This window comes from Neovison vison, chromosome 9 (genome assembly GCF_020171115.1).
Source record: "Neovison vison isolate M4711 chromosome 9, ASM_NN_V1, whole genome shotgun sequence".
Taxonomy (NCBI): domain Eukaryota; kingdom Metazoa; phylum Chordata; class Mammalia; order Carnivora; family Mustelidae; genus Neogale; species Neogale vison.
The window spans coordinates 46,679,052-46,702,118 of NC_058099.1; the positions used below are offsets into that span (position 1 = coordinate 46,679,052).

General features: G+C 37.2%; 1 pseudogene; it reads left to right on the top strand.

Annotated features, from left to right (window-relative positions):
- Window positions 1-23,067, top strand: part of LOC122916731 — a 169,062-nt pseudogene that overhangs the window by 16,556 nt on the left and 129,439 nt on the right.

Sequence of the window (23,067 nt, forward strand, 5' to 3'; positions counted from 1 at the left end):
GATGTAAAAACAATGTTGAGGAGTAATAATATTTTTCAGCAGTAGGTTTTTTTCACGAATAGGAAATCTGAACCAAAGAAAAAAAATAATCATTGTGAAGGGCTTTGCTATAGGAAGCTAATTTTCTGAAGACAGCTTGAGAAGTAGAATATCCCTAATGGTATAGAAAGAACCTGTAATATGAGCAAATGATCTAGTACAGATAATTGCAATGATCAATGTAGAACAGGGACTACTTTGCTAACTATTAATTTAGACACCATTGTCAGTGTTGATTCACATAATTTGTGTTCCACCCATTGTTCAAGAAGTAAGCGGTTCTCTTTTTAAAGTTCTACTTTTTTTCCATTTCCTATGAAGGGATGCCAGCAGACAGAACTTTCAGGTGCATGGTTGAGAAAAACTGAATGTCCATTTTACCTTTTTAGTGAAGATTATATCATATTTATTATTCTCAAGTGTTGTAGTCACCCAAATGCTTAGGGTAGATTCATTTTTGTTCTTGCTTTCTCTTCAGAGAAACTTTTCTCAGAATAACTAATCTGTTTTCTTCTACTCTACATTCTTCATAAGGCATATTTCCATTGGTTGTAATGTTTTCATGTTATTGTTATCTTCTGACTATAAAAATGAAATTATGTGCCAATGGAGCAAACTTTTCACTCTGCACATAAAAGTTAATGGCTTTTAGAACTCCATGCGTTTCAATCAGATAGTTTTGCAGCTGACATTAAGTTGGCTTCTTGGATGGTTGAGTTAGAACATGGGCTACCTAATGTGATAATACCAATTCAAGTAGAAAACTGAAGTGATAATTATCATTCATCAATAACTGCCTATGAAGAAAAAGTAATTACAGAAAAAGGCTAATCTTTCTTCATCTGAATGTATACTAAATAAGAATTATGAAATGTTATTGTTTCACATGGCTATATTTTTATGAGATATATTAATCTTGAGACATTATAGAGATGGATATAAAAACCATAAAAAAAGGTGTCTTTCAATTTCTAAAGAAACTGCGATAAAGCATTTACTATTAACGTTTTTTAAAGAATATAATTTTGGTAGTTATGGCTTCTGTCTAGTCTAAAACTTTAGCTTTATTTTTTTTCTCTTAATGACACAAATGATAATTATCTCTGATCTCATCAAAAAAGTTCATGGAAATTGCATTGTCAATTCCTACTCCACCTCTCAAAGGAGTTTTAGAGTTTGGTCATCAGATCTTGTTCTTCCTCACTGAATGGTAGAAATGACCTCTCCATAATCCAAGCGGCAAAAACACAGACAACTGTGCAATTACGGGCTTGTGCCAAATGACAGTAAAGTACAGACAGACACTCAAAGTTAATCAACAGGAATCGGACTAGATAAACACCAGTTTATTTATTTATATTTTTTTAGTGCAAAAAAGGTGTTTTTTTATTAAAGCATGGGGACAGCACCGGTGGGCAGAACGAGAGAAAGGGGGCTGCACTGGGACTGTGAGGACTGATTGATTGTATACTTTAAAATGGGGGAGGGGAGGGTGGAAGAAAGTAAGTTTCCAAAAGGCTTTTCACATGTTAAAAGAGACTTAAAGGCTCCCGGAGAGCTGGCCACTGTCAAGCTAAGGCTGCTTTTGGCTTTAACAAAGCATTAACCTTAAGACCGTTGGGAGTTCTTGGAGAGGCATCTGAAGTATTTGTCTCAAGTCTTTTTTTTTTTTTTTTTTAAAGATTTTATTTGTTTATTTGACAGACAGAGATCACAAGTAGACAGAGAGGCAGGCATAGAGAGAGAGAGAGGGAAGCAGGCTCCCTGCTGAGCAGAGAGCCCGATGCGGGACTCGATCCCAGGACCCTGGGATCATGACCTGAGCCGAAGGCAGCGGCTTAACCCACTGAGCCACTCAGGTGCCCCTCATTGGGTTGCAAGTTGTAATGAAATTTAATTTTATAAATACCATTTTAAAGAACTGGATTTAAACAAAATGGTGAGTCAGTTATTCTGACATTTGATCAGGTGATTGTAGAGAGAAGCTTCAATAGAGACTAAAAGGAAAGAAGTTTGTGATATGGTCAATACATGTTTTGTATGTGCTTAAAATCAGTCTTCTGTATCCAAAACACTAAAACATAGACTACAATTTACACGTAAGTTCTTTCTTTCCTTTTTTTGGTACAGGATACTGGTACTTAATAAAAGAACAATTTCAGAAAATTACTTCATTTTCAGTCAAACTAATTTCATTTTAGCACACATTTTTTTATATCTCATTGGATATAATTTGAGATTATTACATTAGTTGAGAATTTCTTTAAACATCTCAAAAATAAAGCAAAAGTGCTACAAGAAAGTGACATTAAAATTATTTTTCCCTTATAAGTTACTTTTGTGCTTCTATGTGTGCTCTATCAGTGCTCTAAAACACTACTGTTTGTATATATTTTTCATTTCCTTAACTTAAAACAAAAATTCAGTATGATTAAACAAATAAAAAAGAAAAACTAGGTTTCTGTTGAGCTCTACTATTAGGGTAGATGAGGACAGGACCTAGGGATAAATTAGCAGCCCTGAAGGAAAGGTGAGGATAGGGAAGAGGTTCAGCAAAGAGGAATGAGAGCCAATAGGCCAAAAGAGCCCTGGGTAGAAAGCTGAACTAGAGTGGATCCAATAACGCAAGCTACAGCCAGATGAGCCACTGGTATCAGAAAGTCAGCTTGGGAGAGGATGCACACTAAGGTTCAAGACCAACTGAAAGAGAGAGAGTCAGAGAGAAAGAGAGACAGAAAAAGAGAGAGGGGGAGGAGAGACAGGGAGGCAGAGAGGGTTTGGAACTAGAAAAGGGACACAAAAGCTAACTAAACCACTAGAAAATTTTATTAGTCAATGATTCTATGGTTGTATGAGATCAAAATGAACTGGGGACCCATGTAGTTGGCAACAGTTGATATATAGAGCCAGATTCATGACGTTGTGTAAACTAGCCTAATTCCCATACAGGAATGGGCTTTGATGCATTCCCTAATTCTTCCTGGTTGGTTCCATCTGAGAATTAGATATTCAGCTGTATTCGTCACCTGGATCCTCCATTCTAAGTTAACGATACCTTAAAGACACCTTTTCCTTTCCTTTATAGTCAAACTGGAAAGCTTCGTTGAGAGTGGTTGAAACTATATTTTGGGAGGAATATTAAGCAGTTTACCAGACAGTTACTACACAATAAATTAGGGTTCACTGGAGCAATAAGTCATTATGCGCAAAATAATAAACATCCTAGAAAAATTCAGTTGTTCCAAAGGAAGCTGTAAGTAGTTTGAGGGCACATTTTAGGTAGGGGCAGTATAACAGTTTCAGTTGTCTAGCAAACTATGTTGTATACTCATATACATAACCCATATGGGTAGATACATATAAGTCAGAAACTTGAAAATATATAGTTAAATTCAAGTATTAATTTTAATCCCTAGCCAAGGTAGGATAACAAAATTATCTCTATCATCACCCTGTTTAAATCACTTTTTCATCACCTTGGCTTTGCATTATTCATGAATCTGCTTCAATGATCCATATGGTTCCAATTTGTATTCCAATCATCGCTTCCTTATTATCTCAGCTTTTATACATAATTTTTAGTGTCTCTGCCATCATTTTGTTCATGTTTCCATTTACACTTGATCAATCGACTATCTGTAACATTAGCTACTGTTATTTTTAGGTTTCTACTACACAGCTCTAAGTAACACCAGCATTTAAGAAAGTGTGTATTCTTCAAAAGTGTTCTCTGCAAATTCTAGCTACATATTTTGCAGAAATAATTGTCCCCTTAACTTTGCAAACCACCATGTGTTTCCTTTGAAATAAAAGGAATGAGTTTGTAGATCACAATGTTGTTTGGCAAGTAAAGAACAACTATCTGAATGAGTACAGGGTCTAAAACCAAACACACATTTAGAGGAAAGTAAGAACCCTCTTGACATACGTGTATTTACACAAAATCTGAATTGAACCCTAATGAAGCAGGTATAAGAGAATAGAAACAATGATCAACCAGAGAGATACCTAGAGGAATGTGAATCACTAGCCACATGATAAGTGTCTCAGAGAAAACTTGGGCCTTTCTTCAGGATGACAGCAGGTGCTTTCCTGCCATGTCAGGTGAGAATAATTTGAATGACTAATAGCTTGAGTGACTGTAGCTTACAGAGGTCAGCCATGTTTTGAGCTCCATGAAGTATGAGCTACTGGTTTAAGGCCTTCTTTAGGAATTCATGCAGAGGAAGAATACTTAGTAAGCTGCTACAATCACCCTTCAGGAGAAAAGTAGTAAGATTCAGCACAAAAGAGATGCTGAGGCAGAACCCATCAAGTTAGCTTTTCCTGCCCATTGCCCTGCAGTTACATTAAATCATTTAATGTTAGCTGGATTTTCTTTCATTATTAGAATGTCAGCCCATGACATACAGCAAAGTCTTTCATTCTGCAACAGAATCCTACATCCTGAGAGATCTCAAGATATGCAGACAGAGATAAACCTTAAGTATTTTCATAAATGAAATTGTACTTTTGCAATAATGGATATACCCATTCCTTTGGCTTTTTCACTGAATTTCCAAATCAAAGATGAAGTCAAAAAAGAAAAAAAGAAGAACCCTCTCAATAATAGCTGTTAAACTGATTGTATAAAGAATATAAGGCTTTGGGAAAAAAACATAAAACTCTGAGCACTGAGTGATGTATGAATTGTTGAATCACCATCACCATAGTTATACACCTGAAACCAGTTTGACATCATGTATCAACTATATTTCAATAATAACTTTTCAAAAGTTTTTTAAAAAAATAAAATTTTTTTTAAAAACTGAAAGAAACATAAAGCTTTAAAAGGGACAGTTTATCATATTTTTGTTATGATATTAAAAAAGTGATGGGATACACTGTCACATTTCACAAAAGGACATGCAAAAATTCATTAATTCATTAAAATGACTCACATGAGACACAGAGTAGAAAAAAGATATATATGTATACTAATTCATAGTAAACACAGCACATATACTATGGATATATACCTGTAGTATGTGTGGCAGTGGGAAAAAAGCATGTGTGTGTGCATTTGAAATACTAAAAATCTGAATATTGCAACTACTTCACTCAGGGAATTTTGAACTCCTGGAGGTTACATGAAGTTGAGAAAGGATACATAAGGAGGTGGATTTATTGTCTACTTTTTCTTTCTCTGTAACCTCAATCCATTGTCTGAGATTAGAATAAACTTTCAGGTGCAATGGCATAAATTTATACACATCAAGTAAAACCACTATAAGTACAGTTTCTTTGTCACCACCCTTGGAGAGTTCCATTGAACCCTAAGGATAGGATGAATTGAAAATTGTTAGCCATCAACTTGGGCTTCAGAAATCCTGCAATGTTTTTATCTAGTTGTATTAATTTATTCATTTGTTTTATAAACTTTTAGTGAGTGGCTAGTATGTTACAGAATTTGTACTAGGCCCAGAGATAGAGATGTGTAAGACAAAAGACTTCCAGCAAGTACACTTCTGTCTTCTGAGGAAAAAAAAAAAAAAGGGCGAACTAAAGGGTCATCATACACTATAATGAGGAGCACCAGATACTGAGAGAGACAGAGAAATGGCTTCTCCCTGGACTGAGCATCAGGGAATGCTCACAAGCTGAGTTGAGGGATGAGTAAGTGATGTGGAAAAATTGTAAAGGGCTCTCCAAGCAGAGCAAAAAAGCAAGTGGGAAGTTGGAGAAAGTACTGGGTAATTGGGAAGTAGCAAAGAATTCAACATGGTAGAAGAAGAGTACATGTGAGAATACTGTGAGAAATAAGTCTGTGGAAAAAGGAGGAATGTTCTTACATATTTAATAAGCTATTCATCCTAGGACAAAGCAAGAGCATGATCCCCCACACATGATGAAGCATGTCATGTGAGGAAGTATAAATTAGTGCTTATGAATATGAGCTCTAGACTCAAACTGGGTTGGTTGGAATCTTGGCTCTGCCACTTACTAACTGTGTGATCTGGAGCAAAAAAAAATCTTTTTTAAAGATTTTATTTATTTATTTATTTCACAGACAGAGATCACAAGTAGGCAGAGAGGCAGGCATAGAGAGAAGGAGAGGCAGGCTCCTAGCTGAGCAGAGAGCCCGACATGGGGTCTGGATACCAGGACCCTGGGATCATAACCCAAGCCGAAGCCAGAGGCTTTAACCCACTGAGCCACACAGGAGCCCCTGGAGCAAAATTTTTAACTCACATGTCCCCATAATCATCTATATAATGAGGATAAAAATAATACCTACCTCATGATTTAAGATATAAAGGATTAATACTTATGAAGTAAGTATTTAAAAGAGTGTCTAAATAAACTGCTTTACTACTTTTATTAAAAGAACAAAGGAGACAAGTTTCAGAGGAGGCAAGCTCGTTTGGTCCATTTATGTCATAAGCACCAGTTTCATAGGGTCAGAGTTAGGAGTGGGGATTTTCTGACATATTAGTCTAGGAATTATGAAGAGTTTTGCCCTGACAGAGGAAAACACTGGAAGTTCCATTAGTCATTTATTTTTTAATGGAAATGAGTACATAATGTCCATTCTTCTAAAAAGGAAACAATATGGAGAAAATAAGGGAAAACAAGAAATCTAAGTCACAAAATGGAAGAGGACACCAGAAATAGAATAAAAAATTATGAGTGAACCCTTCCTGTCTTTCCCCAAAGTTTACCCACAGTCATCTTCCTGTGAATGCAGTCTCCCTCATCTAGTACTCACATGAAGCTTAGAGCAGAAAAAATATTAATTAATTAATTAATTAATTAATTTTAGAGACAGAGAGTATATATATGTGTATATGAGTGGAAGGGGCAGAGGGAGAGGAAAAGAGAATCTCAAGCCAATTCCATGCTGAGCACAGAGCTGGATGAACGGGGCATAATTTCACAATCCTGAGATTACTCCCTGCGCCAAAACTAAGAGTCAGATGTCCAACCAACTGCGCTACCCAGGTACCCCAAGTAGTAATACCTTTTAAAAGTCTTCCCAAAACCCAGAATAGTTTCCTGAGGGGATTAAAAGTGCCAGCTCTGGATTGATTCTGTGCTGGTGTTGAGCAAGGCAATATAAAAAATTCATGGTAAAGGTTTAAAACTTATTTATTTCAAAAGTTAAAGTTAAGAATTCAAAGTCTGTACTGCCACCATTAGAGACTCTAAGATAGGAATATTCATATATGTTTATACACATACACACACACACACACATACACACACACACACACACACAAGCTATAATACTATAATTTAATTCTGGCACTAAGTATCCAAAATCAGTGTAAGTTTCGTGGATTAAGGTACAGTCCCCAACAAGACTGCTTTCATTTCAGATGCCAGCTGTGAGTTCAGAAGTCCTCAGGCCACCCACACTTCTGACCAACTTGGCTACATATTTGGAGACTTTCATGGTTCCTTCAGGCTTGACACTTTACCAGAATGACACAAAGAACTCAGGAAAGTACCATAATTGTGAATACAGTTTTATTATAAAGGATACAAATCAGGACCAGCCAAAAAAAGAGACCCATAAGGAGTCTAGGAAGGTCCTGACCTTCAGGACGTGCCACCCTCCCAGTACATCAATATGTTCACCAACCAAGCCTCAATGTCCACAGATTTTATTGAAATTTCCTTATGTAGGCACAAGTGATTGAGTCATGGGCCACATGATTGAACTCAATCTCTAGCCCCTCTCTTCTCCCTAGAAGTTGGGTTGATAGCATGTGTTTCAAAGCCCTACCCTCTAATCACATGCGGTCTTTCCTGGCATGGCCTGGCCCTGTCCTGAGTCAGCATGGTAGCATAAGCTTTTTAAGAGTCTACCCTAAATCATTTTTTAGGTGTAAACTCTGAGTAGTCATCCCAGTGGCATATCACGAACACCAAGGACATTCCTGTCATTCAGGAAATTCCAAGGGCTTAGAAGCTCTATCCCAGGAATCTGGGACAAAGGCCAGACAAAATTTTTACAAAATACATACATATATATGTGTATATATACACACATATTTACTCAAATGCCATGCAGCTCAGAGCCTGATATGTTTAGAATGTACTGTTGTAGACACTTAGAGAATAGGGAACATCCCTGAAATTACAGAACTTAAGAGTTTGATTACTGAACGGGGTGAGGGCAGCATGATACCAGGATATCTAGTAATGTTAAGTTCTGGGAAGAAAAGACAAGCATCAAAGACCATGAGCAACACAGCAGGTGCCCACTAATACAAACCGTTGCCAGGCACAGCCCTGGTGGTCTTGTCATTCCTACCCTTTCTCTAGCATAAACCTAGGTAAGAAGGAGAATGAGGACAGAATTCCATTTCTCAGCAAGTCTGCCCTCTTTAACCTAGCTTCTCTTTATAAGACCTGGAAAATTATAACCCTTTAAAACATAGAAATTTTGATTCACTTGGAAGCTTTTATTAAAAAATAATTAATACTTAGGAGAAATTCTACTAGACATTTGGAATGAATTGAACCATTGCCTAATTACCATACTAAGAAATTCCTTTGAGAAAAAAAAAAAAAAACTTGGGTGTCCAAATCACTTAGGAAACTTAAAAATATAATGTTAAATGATTTGTTGTGGTGTTTATATGTTGAAACTCCAAAAGAAGTACAAACTGGAAACTATAAGCCTAAAATGAATACGTTAAAACCATTAGCACAGTGAGTTCCTTGTTAATTGTGCATTTTTATATACAGTGAAAATTTAGAAGAGCTTAAGTTTTTCATGAGATAAGACCTTTTGAATTTGAAATTTTACTGTACTGCATTGCACTTTCAATTTATCGGTTTGTGTTATGTTAATACATCCATTTACATCTCAACATTTTTTTGCAAATGCCTTTTATTTTTAACTCAAGAATCCAAGAACCTCTAAAACAAGTGATAGTGCACCAGCAAGGCACTCCAGCTCCACTTGTCTAACCACAGATGAAAAAAGGCATTAAGCGGGGAAAATAATCATTAAAGGATCTTTTACAGTTGGCTGAGGGATTGTTATGATTGGGATGGGAGGGACATTAACTTGCACATTATTCAAAGCAAAGTATAATGATATATTTTACAAGTTAAAGAGCCTTTGCATTCTACCAAGATCATTTTCAACAATATAGCGGTAACAGCCGAGCAGTTTCAGAGTATCTTTTTATCTAAGAGTGTTGAATTTAAGCATAATTGATCACTAACATATATCAGGAGTTGCGTACAAATGCCCACCATGAAAGCAGAATCTATTCAAATATGCCAGCACTGTACAGCATACTTCTACCTGAATGACCTGCTCGGGGAGTCAGGAGCCCTTTTCCAACAGAGAAGCCTCCCTGATTTTGGTAAAAGCTCAGTGCAGCCCAGTCTGTGATAACAATCACATCATAACCTCTTTAAGGGGGTGCTGAACAAATACCATGTTTGCAGTCAGGTGACTACATTGTTAAACTCTTTGAATCCTGTGATCCAAGTTCCCCAATGCCATAAACAGAAAAGGAATATGATCACAATGAGTGGTCTTTGGCATATATAATCCTTACAGACATAACTGGGATAATTCAAACTTTACAAATCCTTCTTTTCTGGTTTAAGCATATCCAGGATTTCTCAAATGTGATTGCACATGGCCCTTTACGGTGCTCTTTTTCACTGATGTCACCCAAATATCCTGCTCATTTACTCAGGAAACCAAAGTTCAGAGACAGAAAGAAAGAAACTTGTTCAAGGTCACAGTTCTAAGAATGAGTGAAACTGGAAATTTAACTCACATTTTCTGAGACCAAAGCCATTGTTCTTTCTCCTACACTAAGTTTCCACCCTGACTGATACACAAAATTGGACTTTATCTAAGGTTAATCTAACTTTACAACCACTAGGCGAATAGGATCATCTTCCCCTATCTCTGAAGGTTGGTTCTATTTGGATTCTGTTGTGGTTGAAAGGTTTTATTACAGCTGTCCTGGGAGTTTACCCTGGTCTGAAACAACTCAAGCAAACAGCCTTATGTTCAGTTAATGAGTAAAGTTTAAAGGAGTGCTTATTACATGCAAAACTCCATTCCAGTCTCAGTGGAGAGAAAGACATACATTTATGAATGGAATCATCAATCTCACACTCATACACAAGTCACATATACAAGGGCATCAACCATGACATTGTAATAGCGTGCAGTTGGAAGCAGTTTAATAATTTTCTGTGTACCACTAGTCCTTTCCAATCCACCCAATGAGTTGTTGTAACTGCTACTTCTGAAAGCTTGGCTCTAGGCAGCCCAAAGCTTAAAAACTCTGTTTCTTTCACTTATCTTCACTAAATAAATGAAGCACTCTCCATTTACCACTCACTGCACAGTTGCTTGGTCTTTACGAATATATATATAATACATTGCATATAATATATCATATATTAATTAATAATTATTATTTTTATAATAATATATTGTGTTATATATTACATATTAAATACATATATATGTATAATTTATACATATGAAACATTAATAATATATTTCTTTCAACTCTGGATGAGTACAAAGGGTGATAGTATTCCAGCAATGTTTGTATGACCCCTCCCACATGATTCAGCTCCTTAGGTCCATCATTCTATGGTACAAGCAACTTAAGACCTATCACAGAGGGTTAAAATATAGTCTATGTTACAACCAGGAGCTTCTCTTTCTAAAAAAAGCTTTTACCTTCTCAATTTATTTCTCAAGATGGATCAACAGGTGAGAAAAAAAATTTCTAATTATGGTGATTTTGTCCATGGGAGTTAGGGAATAGGGAGGAAACTTAAACAGGCCCTGCCCTCCTTTGAACTTGGATTCGTAATGTCAATCATGCATCCTCTCTCTTAGCCCATCAGACAAGTCTTCATTTGTCTGAATTACAACTGGAAAGAGGGTTAAGTTTCTATCCAAAGTGATTCTAGGACCTATCAAATAAGGGAACATATCAGGCCCAGTACAGAGAAAAATATTTGATGGTCCCATTTTCCATACACAGGAGACAAAAAGTGACTTTCAATTATCAAAGTACCACCTTTCTATATCAAAATAAAAAACTAATGTGAAGAAGTAAGTCAAACATAGGCACTGGAGACCCAGAAGGAATAGAGGAGAAAAGAGAACTATGACCAAACTCCATATGCCTGCACAGACAAACTGTAGCGCTGCAACTCGCTATTCAAAACCTCACATCAGCATCATCCTTGATCTTTTTCAAGGCATTTTATGTATACTATCTTACTTAAACAGAATTTCTATTGCATTTTGACAGCACGGTGATATCAGAGATGTCTATATGTTAACTTTATGGAACCTGTGAATATTTTTGGTTCCACAGCAAAGAGCAATTTTGATTGCAAATGGATAAGGGAGGTTACTTTGGATTATCTAGATGGACCACAAATAATTCCGAGAATCCTCAAAAGTGAAAGACAAAGGCAGAAGAAGAAAGTCAGAGGGAGACATGATTGCTGAAAGGGATACAGTGTTGATGGCTTTGAAGAGAGCCACCAATCAAGGAATGTGGGTAGTAGGTAGAAGCTAGATGAGAAAAGGAAACAGATTAGACTCTATAGCCTCCATAAGGGAACACGGCCCTGACAGTGCCTTGATCTTGGGGAAACCCATGTCAAAATTCTGGACTAGGGACTTTAAGATAATAAACATATATGGTTTCAATACAGTACCTTTATGGTCAATTGTTACAGCCTTAATAGGAAGCTAACACAATACCCTGGAGAATTTTTTTTATACATACTCCCTATTAAGCATCTGTGTTCACACCTTCTCTCCTCTACTGCATATGTGTTCTCTGTGGGTAGTATTGCCATAATTATTCATTTGGCATCTTTCAACCCAGAAGATTTAACACAGTGTTTAATTTAAAGAGTATAACTGACATACCTCTTTCTTTTTATAGTCTGTAGTTAATATTTTAGTTTGTGAGTCAAACGTTCAGATTTTTGCATCATACTTTGGTGGTTTTGTTTTTGTTTCTGTTTTTTTTTTTTAAAGATTTTATTTATTTATTTGGTAGGCAGAGATCTCAAGTAGACAGAGAGAGAGAGGAGGAAGCAGGCTCCCTGCTGAGCAGAGAACCCGATGCGGGGCTCGATCCCAGGTCCCTGAGATCATGACCTGAGCTGAAGGTAGAGGCTTTAACCCACTGAGCCACCCAGGTGCCCCCATACTTTGGTGTTTATATATCAATTGCAGGCCACTTTCTGTGAGCTCTAAGAGGACCAAGTTCACGTTTCATTCATCTAATGCCTCGCATATAAAAGCAACTTAAAATATATTTGGCAAGGAAAGAAGGAATAAGAAAGTGAGGAAGCAAGGGAGAGAGAGAGAGTAAGCTACAACAGCTGAGACATGACCAGAAATGCTGAGATAGTAAATATTTAAGAAAGCTTAAGTTTACAAATTCACACGATGAGCAGTGCCTGCTAGTTCAGGGTAGGTGTTCTTTCCATATTTGCTTAATGACATTCTAAATTTGTTAATTTTTTGTCAAACAAACATATATCAAACTTTCAGAAGTTCAGCTGACCAGTGGATTCAGGAATACTGCATATTCTGTTATTGAATCTTTAACTCTTTACATGTGGATAATAGATTGACTGAGACTCCAAACGAACATGTATAGTCAGGCAGTAGGATGACAACACTATGAGAACTGGAAACATTTTATCTCTTCTTGTAGGGGCAATTTGCACTTTACCCTTATTTAAAATAGAGACTTGAAATCTTATGTTGGAAGTAGGAAAAATCATCACCTAGAAGTTGCCAATTTAAGCATGAAAATTCTAATATAATGTAAACCATCTGATGCCCCAAAATTATGCAAGTAATTGTTTCCTTACAACTTAAGAACTTTTAATATTATTAGCAATGACTGTGCCAAACCATTTTTAGACTTGCTTCCTGAACTCCTACCTTTTTACTCCACCACAGATGCTGATAAAATACTTCAGGTAACCTATTTTATAGGAGATAAGTGCACCAGATTGTTCCATTGCTTGAATTTTCCTGTTAGTCTCATTTCTCTTTGGGTAGTTTTTTCTTTTTCCTTTTTTCTTTTTCTTTTCTTTCTTTCTTTCTTTTTTTTTTTTTTTACAGTTTTGTTTTTAGCATATAAAACTGATTTATTCCTTTAAATCACTGATTTTTTTTTAACCAGATGATTTTATAACCAAGTTTATACTATCTGAGGTTTTTATAAAACAGAGCTGTTTATCCACTAACTACAACTATATTTTCCTTTCTTAGTGATTAAAACTTCCAGAACCGTATGCTCATTCTTGTCTAAGTTGTATCCTTTTGGGTTTTGGCCTAAGTCTTCCCTGCTGTTGGCAAACAAAAGGAAATACTTCCAATATGTAGGGCTCCCCTCTTGTGAAACCTGTAAACCCAAAGGGGACACTCACTTTTAGAGGTGGATTTAGTTTTAAATTACCTTTCCAAAGTAGGCAATTCTCCAGGCTCCCTCTCAGATTGATCTGCCAAACCGGCCACTTTGTTAGCATTAGCATGGCTTCTTGAATTTGAGAACTACAGATGGTGAAGGCATATAAACTTAGTGGTAGGAAAATCAGGGGCTTCTAGAAGGATCCCTAACGAGTATATATTATGAATGTATTCTTCAAGTGCCTCTGAGTGCAGGCACAACAGGCAACCTAAATGATTTACTAAAGGAAATCTACTGCTAGTTAGACTTGCCCATCTTAGTCTGTTCAGCAAGTTCTGAACGCTAAAAGAGAAAACATATTTCTTTCTAAGTAGGTCACAGATCTGAATACTATTAATGAGTTGAACATAAGGTATTTTCTATTAATAATTTATTTTATCACTGCAGTTCCTTCAGTCTTTTTACATCTCCATTCTAGTTTCCATTTTATTACTGTATTTACAGTATATATAAGCAAAATTATGCCTACCTTCTTTCATTTTTAAGTCACAGTTTCCTGGTTTTGCTGTCTCTTGTTCAAGCAGAACAAGCAATTGACCCTGAAAATGGTTAAATATTTATCTTCCACACAAAAATGGACAAGGAAGACTTTCTCTTCAGTAGGTTTAGTGTTCTGATTTCTCTTCCCTAAATTTTTACTATCTCATTTTATTAACTAAACAAATTGTTTGACCTCTTTTAGTCTCTATCATTTTAAAATAAGCCTAAGATTTTTCATGTATTACAAAGGAACTATGAAAATAAATGTGGTCTAGTTAATATAGATGTAATTTATATTTCCTCATAAAATCAGCACCCTCTAATGGGTACTTTGTTTTCTCAAAGTTTAAAGCCAACCACACTGGGATCTGAATATTTGCCACAGTGGACATATTTAGAGCATCATCATTTATTTAAGAAAGCTGGTAAATCTTTTTAGATGAAAGATTCTTTATTTAGTTGTGTCTCTTTATCACAAAATTTAATTGCTACTAGTAGAGAAATATGTTGTATTAGCACATTTTCAGCAGGTTAATGCTGACTGTGACCTGCATATCACTCTCCCTTGAATGGATTGCACTGGTGGAGTGGGTGGGTGTGGGAGAGGGCAGAGGGGTCAACACAGGTGTTGCACAACTATTCAAAAAACTAAATATTCCAAAATATTGTACTCCAGATACACAATCCCAGGAATCCATGGGAGAATTAAATATCTAAACCACTCAAAATACCTACAAAACAGTTTTGTGTTTCTTAAAATTAAATAAAACAGAAGCACCTTTTAGATATTGAGTAAAACATGTCCATTTTAGAAGTGTTAAGGAAGGGGCACCTGGGAGGCTCAGTGGGTTAAAGCCTCTGCCTTCGGCTCAGGTCATGATTCCAGAGTCCTCAGATCGAGCCCCACATCAGGCTCTCTGCTCAGAGGGGAGGCTGCTTTTCCTCTCTCTCTGCCTACTTGTGATCTCTGTCTACCAAATAAATCATTTTTTAAAAAAAAGGAGTGTTAAGGTATAGACATGTATATATAACAATTAATCCTCACAAAAACTGTATGAGTTAGGTACTGTTATTCCCATTTTCTTAATTTGTAGACTGGGGTACATAGGAAAAAGGTAATTGACTCAAAGTCAAAAAGTCATAACTAGTAGTCATGGAGCCTCAGTTGTTATCACATTATTTATTAGGTTGTTTTAAGAGACCAATGAAAGATATTTTATCAGTCTCAATTTTCCTTTTCACTTGGTTTATTATTTTCAGTCCCATTACTAAATTTAAAATTAACTTTGTTGCCCCAAGTGCCTAAACCTCCCCCACCTCCATCCCCATCAAGTAGCCTAAACCTCCCCACCTCCATCCCCACCAAGTAATCTTCTACAGCCTTTATGAACACATAAGCACTTTTCTTCCACAAGCCATTTTTGCAGTTCTCTCTCTTTAAGCTAATCCTGGTATCTTCAGCACTTTGTAAAGACATCTAAGTATACAAAAAGTAATAGATGGACAGGGTATGATCTCGTTTCACTTCATTGTGCCTTATGAAAAGGAACTGTTATTTTCAAATTTTGATTTAGAAACACTGTATGTACAATTGGATACATCGCATAGAAACAACTAGTAGAGCAGGTTTCCATACTTCATTCAGACTTTGGCCGTTTCCAGATCATTTTATTTTATAGTTAAGCTTACTCTCTTTAGGGTTAGACAGACAGGAGACTATTTCATGGTTTGATTTTTTTTTTAAGATTTATTTATTTATTTGAGAGAGAGAGAGAGCACGCAGGCAGGGGTAGGGGCAAGGGGAGCAGGAGAGAGAATCTCAAGCAGACTCCCTACTGAGTGCAGAGCCTACCACAGGGAAGAATCCACAAGCCTGAGATTACGTGAGCTGAAATCAAGAGCCAGATGCTTAACCGACTGAGCCACCCAGACACCCCATAGACAGACATGAATTTAAATACTCTCCTACTACTTAATAACTCTGAAATCTTATGTAACTTATTTAATCTCCCTCTAAATTCATGACCTTGCCTTTAAAATTGAGATATTTTATTTCTTATCTCTCAGATCTGCTGTGAAGATTAACTGAGATAATAGATATAAAATACTGAATTCAAAACCTAGCTTATGGTACTAATTTGATTATTATATCAAAAATACCTCAGAAGTTCCCCCAGAAAACTGACCTCCTCCTATTAGGAAGTTCACCTTTTGCATGAGATGGCATAATAGAATGTAAAGAGCACAAAGTCTGGAGCCAAATGCCTGGGTTGGAAAGACCTCTTGCCTACTTGTGAGATGGGTAATAACCTCAGACACATTGGTTAGCCACTCTAAATACTTCTCAGACTTTCTCACATAAAAGCACACAGAAATTAATGCAATTTTTTCTGGCCCACTCAGGTAAATGGAAGAAGCTGTTTGCAGCCAACGCCACGTCTCACCCTGCTGCTCGGGGAGATCAGCAGGTCGGCACAGCATTAGCCTGTTTGCATGGGCCGCCGCATGATGGTAAGTCAGATCTACCTAAGCCAAGTTCCCAATTTGTAAAAAGGCAAAAATGGTACTAAACTCCCCGGGTTTTAGAGGAGATAGAGAGATGCCTGAGAAACAGTGGACACGCTGATCAGCATAGCGTGGGTTCGCAATTATTCTGGTCTCCTACTCCCTCACCTTGCCCTCTGTGGTTTATCTATAACAAGCTACTCAAACATTTACAAGACAGCCATGCTTTTACACAACTCTTCTCCCTTACCTGCCATCCCCTCTGGGAGGAATGCTGTATCAGTTACCTGTCTCTGTGTAACAAATTACTACCAACTCAGACTTAAAAAACAGCATACATTTATTATCTCACGGTTTGTGTGGGTCAGGAGTCCTAATGCAACTTTCCTGGGTCTTCTGTGTAGGATCTCACAAGGCTGCAGTCAGGGTGTCAGTCAGCACACATTCTTATCTGGAAGTCTGGCTGGGTAAGAATTTGCTTCCAAGTTCACTCACAATGTCAGTCCAGGCCAGGCCATCAAATTGTCTAGGCAATACCAGGGCAGTTAAAAAGTCTTATTCATGTGAACAGACCTGCCACACTTGGTCATCCCTTTTCTCTGTCCCTTTTCCTCTACACTCCAAGATGGCAGATAACAAGCTAGATACATGACCTTCTATCAATGCTGTGTCTTCCCAAGTTATTAAAGACAAATCCCAACCACTGATAGAAGGTCAGGAAAGAGAGACTCTGGACTCCTAAATTCTTTGCACAGGGACTGAGCCCCTCCTCTCCTCCTAAATTCACCTGCCATGCACACAGGAGGGGAAGGCCTTAAGCCTCACATAGTACACATTACCAGACAGAATAGCTACCACCCCAATAAAATGAGCACAAGGGAAAATGACCAAATATAAAAGGAGTACAAGGCTCATGGAGAAAAGACAAACTGAATGAACCATCTGAACACTGGAATTTAAAATGAGTATGAACCTTGAGGAGATTAGGGAAAATATTATGAATACAAGCAAGAAAAAGAAATCTTTTTAAAAAAAAATTGTAGAGGGACACCTGTGTGGCTCAGTGGGTTAAGCCGCTGCCTTCGGCTCGGGTCATGATTCCAGGGTCCTGGGATCAAGTTCAGCATCAGGCTCCTTGCTCAGCAGGGAGCCTGCTTCTCTCGCTGCCTCTGCCTGCCTCTCTGCCTGCTTGTGTGTACTCTCTCTCTCTCCGGCAAATAAATAAAATCTTTAAAAAAAAATGTTGTGGAAATGATGAATATAGGAGTTGATAAAAGAAGATAACTGATTAATAGATATATAAACTGAAAATTAAAAGAAAATGAAAGCTGAAGGAAAAATAAAAAGGAAAGCTGTAAATTAAAGCTAAAATATATGGAAAAGAGAACACAAAATGACAATATTCAGACCTCAGAAGTTCTGCCCTATTAAGGCCCATGTTTAGAACACTCTTGCTAGAAAGCTCAAGTAAAATAAAAGAATGATGTTATAAAGTTTCCGTATTCCCAAAATAACAATAATCATAAAAGCAAAAAAAAAAAAAAATCAAAGAACAGTGGGATATGTGGTCATGTTATGCCTCCCTAACACCATATACAAACCTCTATCATAGGACTTCCATTATGTTTTTATATCATCTGTTCATGTACATGTCTCCTTTGGCAGTCAGTAATATCTCTTAGAAGAACCAGGATAGGCATATTTTACCTCTATCTTCTAACATTTCCCCAAAGGTATTACGATCTATCACAAATCCTGGCATATAATGGGCATTTTCTATGTACTGGTTAAATGCAGCAGAATTGGTTTTCGCCGGCCTCCTCAATCGTATTGCTCTTTTTCTTGAACTCTTATGGCCTTTGGGTTTTCAGATCTCGGGATTTAGTTGACTTCAGATAGCTATTTTTTTTTTTTAATCTGTCTGTCTGTCCTGCAATTCGTCCTAAGACTGCCTCATTCTTGGACCAGTCCGCTTCATCTTCTGTCCTATTACATTGTCTGAAGACAATAAATAGGTGCATGAGAGATACAACCCAGACTGCCATCCTGTTTTTAGGTGCCCACATGCTGGCACTGACATTTAGAAAAGGCTTAATTAGGAGACTTGATAGAGGAAAGAATGAAAGGAATGAGAGAAACACTATCAGACATCCTATACAAAGTACTGTGTGTAGGGGAAATGGGGACATGCCTGAGGAATAAATAAAGCAGCCCCCCCTTATGTGGACTTATCCACAAAGGGAACATACCTGCATACCCTAAAGAAACGTTGGGGACAAATTGGGTAAAAGTTAGCTTATTTTTTTTTTTAATTTTCTTGCCTTGCTTTTAAAATTTTCAATAATTTACCTTGCTGTTGATTAGGAGATAGATGTAGAATTATCTCTGCAGTTAACTTTGTGTTTGAAGTTCTTACCTTACAACCATCCTTCTAAGCCAATTAAGCATACCTTTATCATGCCTCCTGGTGGGGTTATTCAGTATGTGCTAAATGGTTTAATTAAAATCTGTCCTCTTTCCCTAATGCCCATTTGGAGGAATACCTTTCTCAAAATAGCAATTAAATATATAACAATCCATTACTTGGGAAGAAAAAAGAATCACCAATTGTCCCCTAAAGATAAACAAGCTGACTTTCAATTATCTCATTTTAAATCCTACTTTGCAAATATGTAATGGCATTTTTCTTTCTCTTTCTAACTGTATTGGCTAAAGTGACCCCCCAGCTGGGAATTTTGGTGTGTTATAATAGGAATTGTCTTGTGACAATCATTAGAGTGGACAGGGAAATATATAGTGACAAACACAGTGATGTTGCCAATAGGAAAGATCAATGATATGCATGGTCAGGAGAGAGTAGGTTTACAGATGAGCACTAAGTAAGTCTACATTAGACAATCTCTTTGTGAATGACATTCAAAATCCTTACATATTATTATTATAATTTTATTATATTATAATTATAATATATGAAATATTATTATTCCCCTTTTATAACAGATGATAATCAAGCTTTAAGTGGTTTCCTAAGTGGTCAGCTACTAAGTAATGCGGCAGAATTTGAACCCAAGTTTGTGTGATTCAGAATCCATGTGCTCTATAAATACTTCCTCCTTCCTTTCCACAAGAGATCAACAGAAGCTTCAAGTATCTAATATGAATCCAACAAGCCAGGTATGTGTTACACATTACAACCCTGGCTGAACTTTACCTTACTTTCTCTTCCAAAGATCTGAATTTAAGTCTCTACCCTTTCACAAACTAGGAATGTGACTTCAGGCAAGCAACAGCACCACTCTGGACCTCAGATTGAGTGGAATCTTCCTACTTTTACATTGTAAGATTCCTCCTCCAGGAAAGGGCACAACAGTGAGAATGTGCCTTTGGATGCTTACAGGAATTAATGATATGTCAAAGACTAGTGGTACATAGAGTCATAAGCTAGAAGATGGACCTTAACCTAAGGGACAAAAGAGGTGAGACAATATGGTTGAAGTAAAGTACTGAGGTATCCAATCCTTACATTGTTGTAAGGATTTTTAGCCAAATTCTTAGCTCTCCTTCCTTAAACCAGGTCTTGACACAAGATGGTTTGATATGCTTTGCAAAGTTTACTATATACACACTTCTAGTGGTGCTCCCCAATCATGTCTAATGTGGACTGGCAGAGCAGCACCAGTGAATCCCAAATAGCTAACCACTTCTGCTAGATCCCTTATGTAAGGCATAGAAGACTTAATTCTCCAAGGCTGGACGCTCATGAATTTTCTGCCAACAATAAATTCACTGTAAATGAAAAGAAAACATTAAATTTTAAACCTATGAATATCTTTAAATGGCTATGATACACACCAGAATTGAGTTGTCTTTGTACTTACTAAGTCTGTTCATTGATTGAAAATCATTTGAAAATGGTATTCTAAATTCAATGATTAATTTACAATTGTTCTGGGAATCTCTACTTTTGGCCATTTCTTCTGTAGCTAATAAAGCAATCCTTGAATATAGGAGTCTAGAATTCTCTCCACGCAGGAAGCAAAAGCTCAGACTTGCTGGTGCAGGTTATACTGAGCTCCTGGAAATGCATTTTTTAACAGGCTGGTTTACAAAGGGAATTGCTGTTAATCCTAGTGCACATTAGTTTTCCCAAAATAACATCGTTTAAATCAAGAATCAGGAACATAATGAAAAACAGAGAGAAGGGATATAGAGGATGCTGCTTAGGGACCTGTCTTGAACAACATATATTTACTGATACAGAGTACAACTGATGTGGATTTTCTTTGAGTTAGAGACTGAATTTACAAACGCACAAGGTGCACAAGGAAGAAAACATAACAAGGAATCCACTTGAAAAGATTATCTGAACAAGTTCACTCCATGTAACAGCAAAATGGAAAAGAAGACAGTATTTGAAGTGGTAGGTATGATTCAGCCAGGATCATATAGAATCCTCTCAGAAAACCAAATGAAAGGAATCTTCCATATAATAAACACAGCTCCTCTCACTCAACTCTGCTGCCATGGGCACATCAAGGTGATAGAATCTCTCTTGCCAAAGTTCCACTTACTTTTTCATCTTTCTTTTTCCTTTCTGCCATTTTTGGCACTAGCTCACAGGCTTCAACCCTGTCCTATGGCCCGTGTCAGGGTCATACAACTGTGTTGGAACCAGAGTATTGGTTAGAGCTGCTCTTTCTTTGTTGGAGCACTAATTAGTTCCCTCCAATGATACTGAACTACCTTTTCCTTGCCGCCAACCACTAGCTTCTCTGCACGAACGTACCACAGGGAGGAGAGTGGCGATTAGAAATCAGATAATCATCCTAAGAAAGGATGGCACTCATTACATACTTTAACACCCTCCTCATTCTAAATAGTTAATTATGGATTTCAAGCATTAAAGAAAGAGGCTCACAGCCTGTACAGAAACTCTCATGAAGAGATTGTTTTCAGAAAAGTGCCAAAAGTGTCTCATCTTCTCCCATAAAAGCCAGAGAAGATGAAGACAGTCCAGCTGCTCGGCAAGGATTGCTCAGCCTTTATGGGCTCCCAGAAGCTTCCATGCAACATAAAGAAATTCATATTTTTATTGCCTCGTATTCTCTCAGCATGAAGAAGAATTTACATTCCTTAATTGGATTTCTTTCTCTCGGCATGAGAAATTGCAACTATCTCACTAGACTCTACTGCTTAGCAGCCCCCAAGAAGCAGCTGTATAACTTATTTATAAGGCAGGGTGTAGGGCAAAGTTTTACAGTAAAGTCCAAGGACTACTTATAGGAGGATTGCCTAAAATGCACCGTAAAAACGTAGTTCCTAAGCTACACTCCAGCGCTAAAGAATCAGGCTCTCTAGGGATGGGACTCAGGAATCTGCATTTTAAAAGTTCTGTATGCTTTTTATTTATGCAGAAATTTGAGAATTACCAATTTAACAGAAGTTATAAGGATTTGGGAACCCATCTGGGAAACACTTCAACTGTTTTTGTCTTGTTTTTTGCTCTTTGTGGATTGAACAGTATGAAATGGTAACCAGTGCCACGCCCTTTTAAGTTCTACAGGTATGCTATTTGGAAAAGATGAGCCTGGAATTCATGCAGTTAGAATAATCCTGAGTGCTTTTATCCAAAAAGGAAGCTTGAGGAGACTTTTAAGCCCATACCTCTATATTACAGACACATCCAGTATCATCTCTGCAACTGGGAACTCTGTAGCCACAAACTTGTGCCTTAAGAATATTTTCTAGAATGAGACTGCTCCATTTCAAAGTGCCAGGGAAGATGGACATTATTGTTTAGGATCTGTCACTTATCACAGTTCTAGGGTCTAGTGATGGGACCAAAGCTTGGCTGCCTGTTTAGTAGTTCAGCGTAACACCTATATTGATTAAAGAACTTCCACTGGTAGTTGCGAAGATATAATGGACTAATCTAACCATAATTTTTGCTCTACATGCTGATTAGGTACATATAACCATATGAAATAACTATATGGTTCTTTTTTTTTTTTTTAAGATTCCATTAATTTATTTGAGAGTGAGAGAGAGAGTGAGTGGGAGGGAGAGGGGGAGAGAATCTGAAGCTGACTCCATGCTGAGCTCAGAGCCCAATGTGGGGCTCAATCTCATGACAGTGAGATCATGACCCAAGCCGAAACCAAGAGTTGAATGTTCAACTGACTAAGACACCCAGGCACCCCTGAAATAGTTATATATTCTTGAAAGTATTAAATTACTGACGTGGAAACTCCTAGCTCTTCCTAATTACTAGATGCCTCAGATTCTACAGGGAACTAAGCTGAACGGGGGGGGGGGGGATGAAGGAAATGTGCCGACACTTCTACACATTATTCCATGTGTTAGATATTCTACATGGATTATTGCAATTAATTCTAACCCTATAGGATGTATACTATCTCCATATTCCATATGATGAAGCAGAGAGATTATACAAATGAACTCATTTTTCCTGACACATTTTTATATGTGACCAAAATAAAATTTAACCTCAAAGCTGGCTGACTGGCTCCAAAGAATGTGCTTTCTT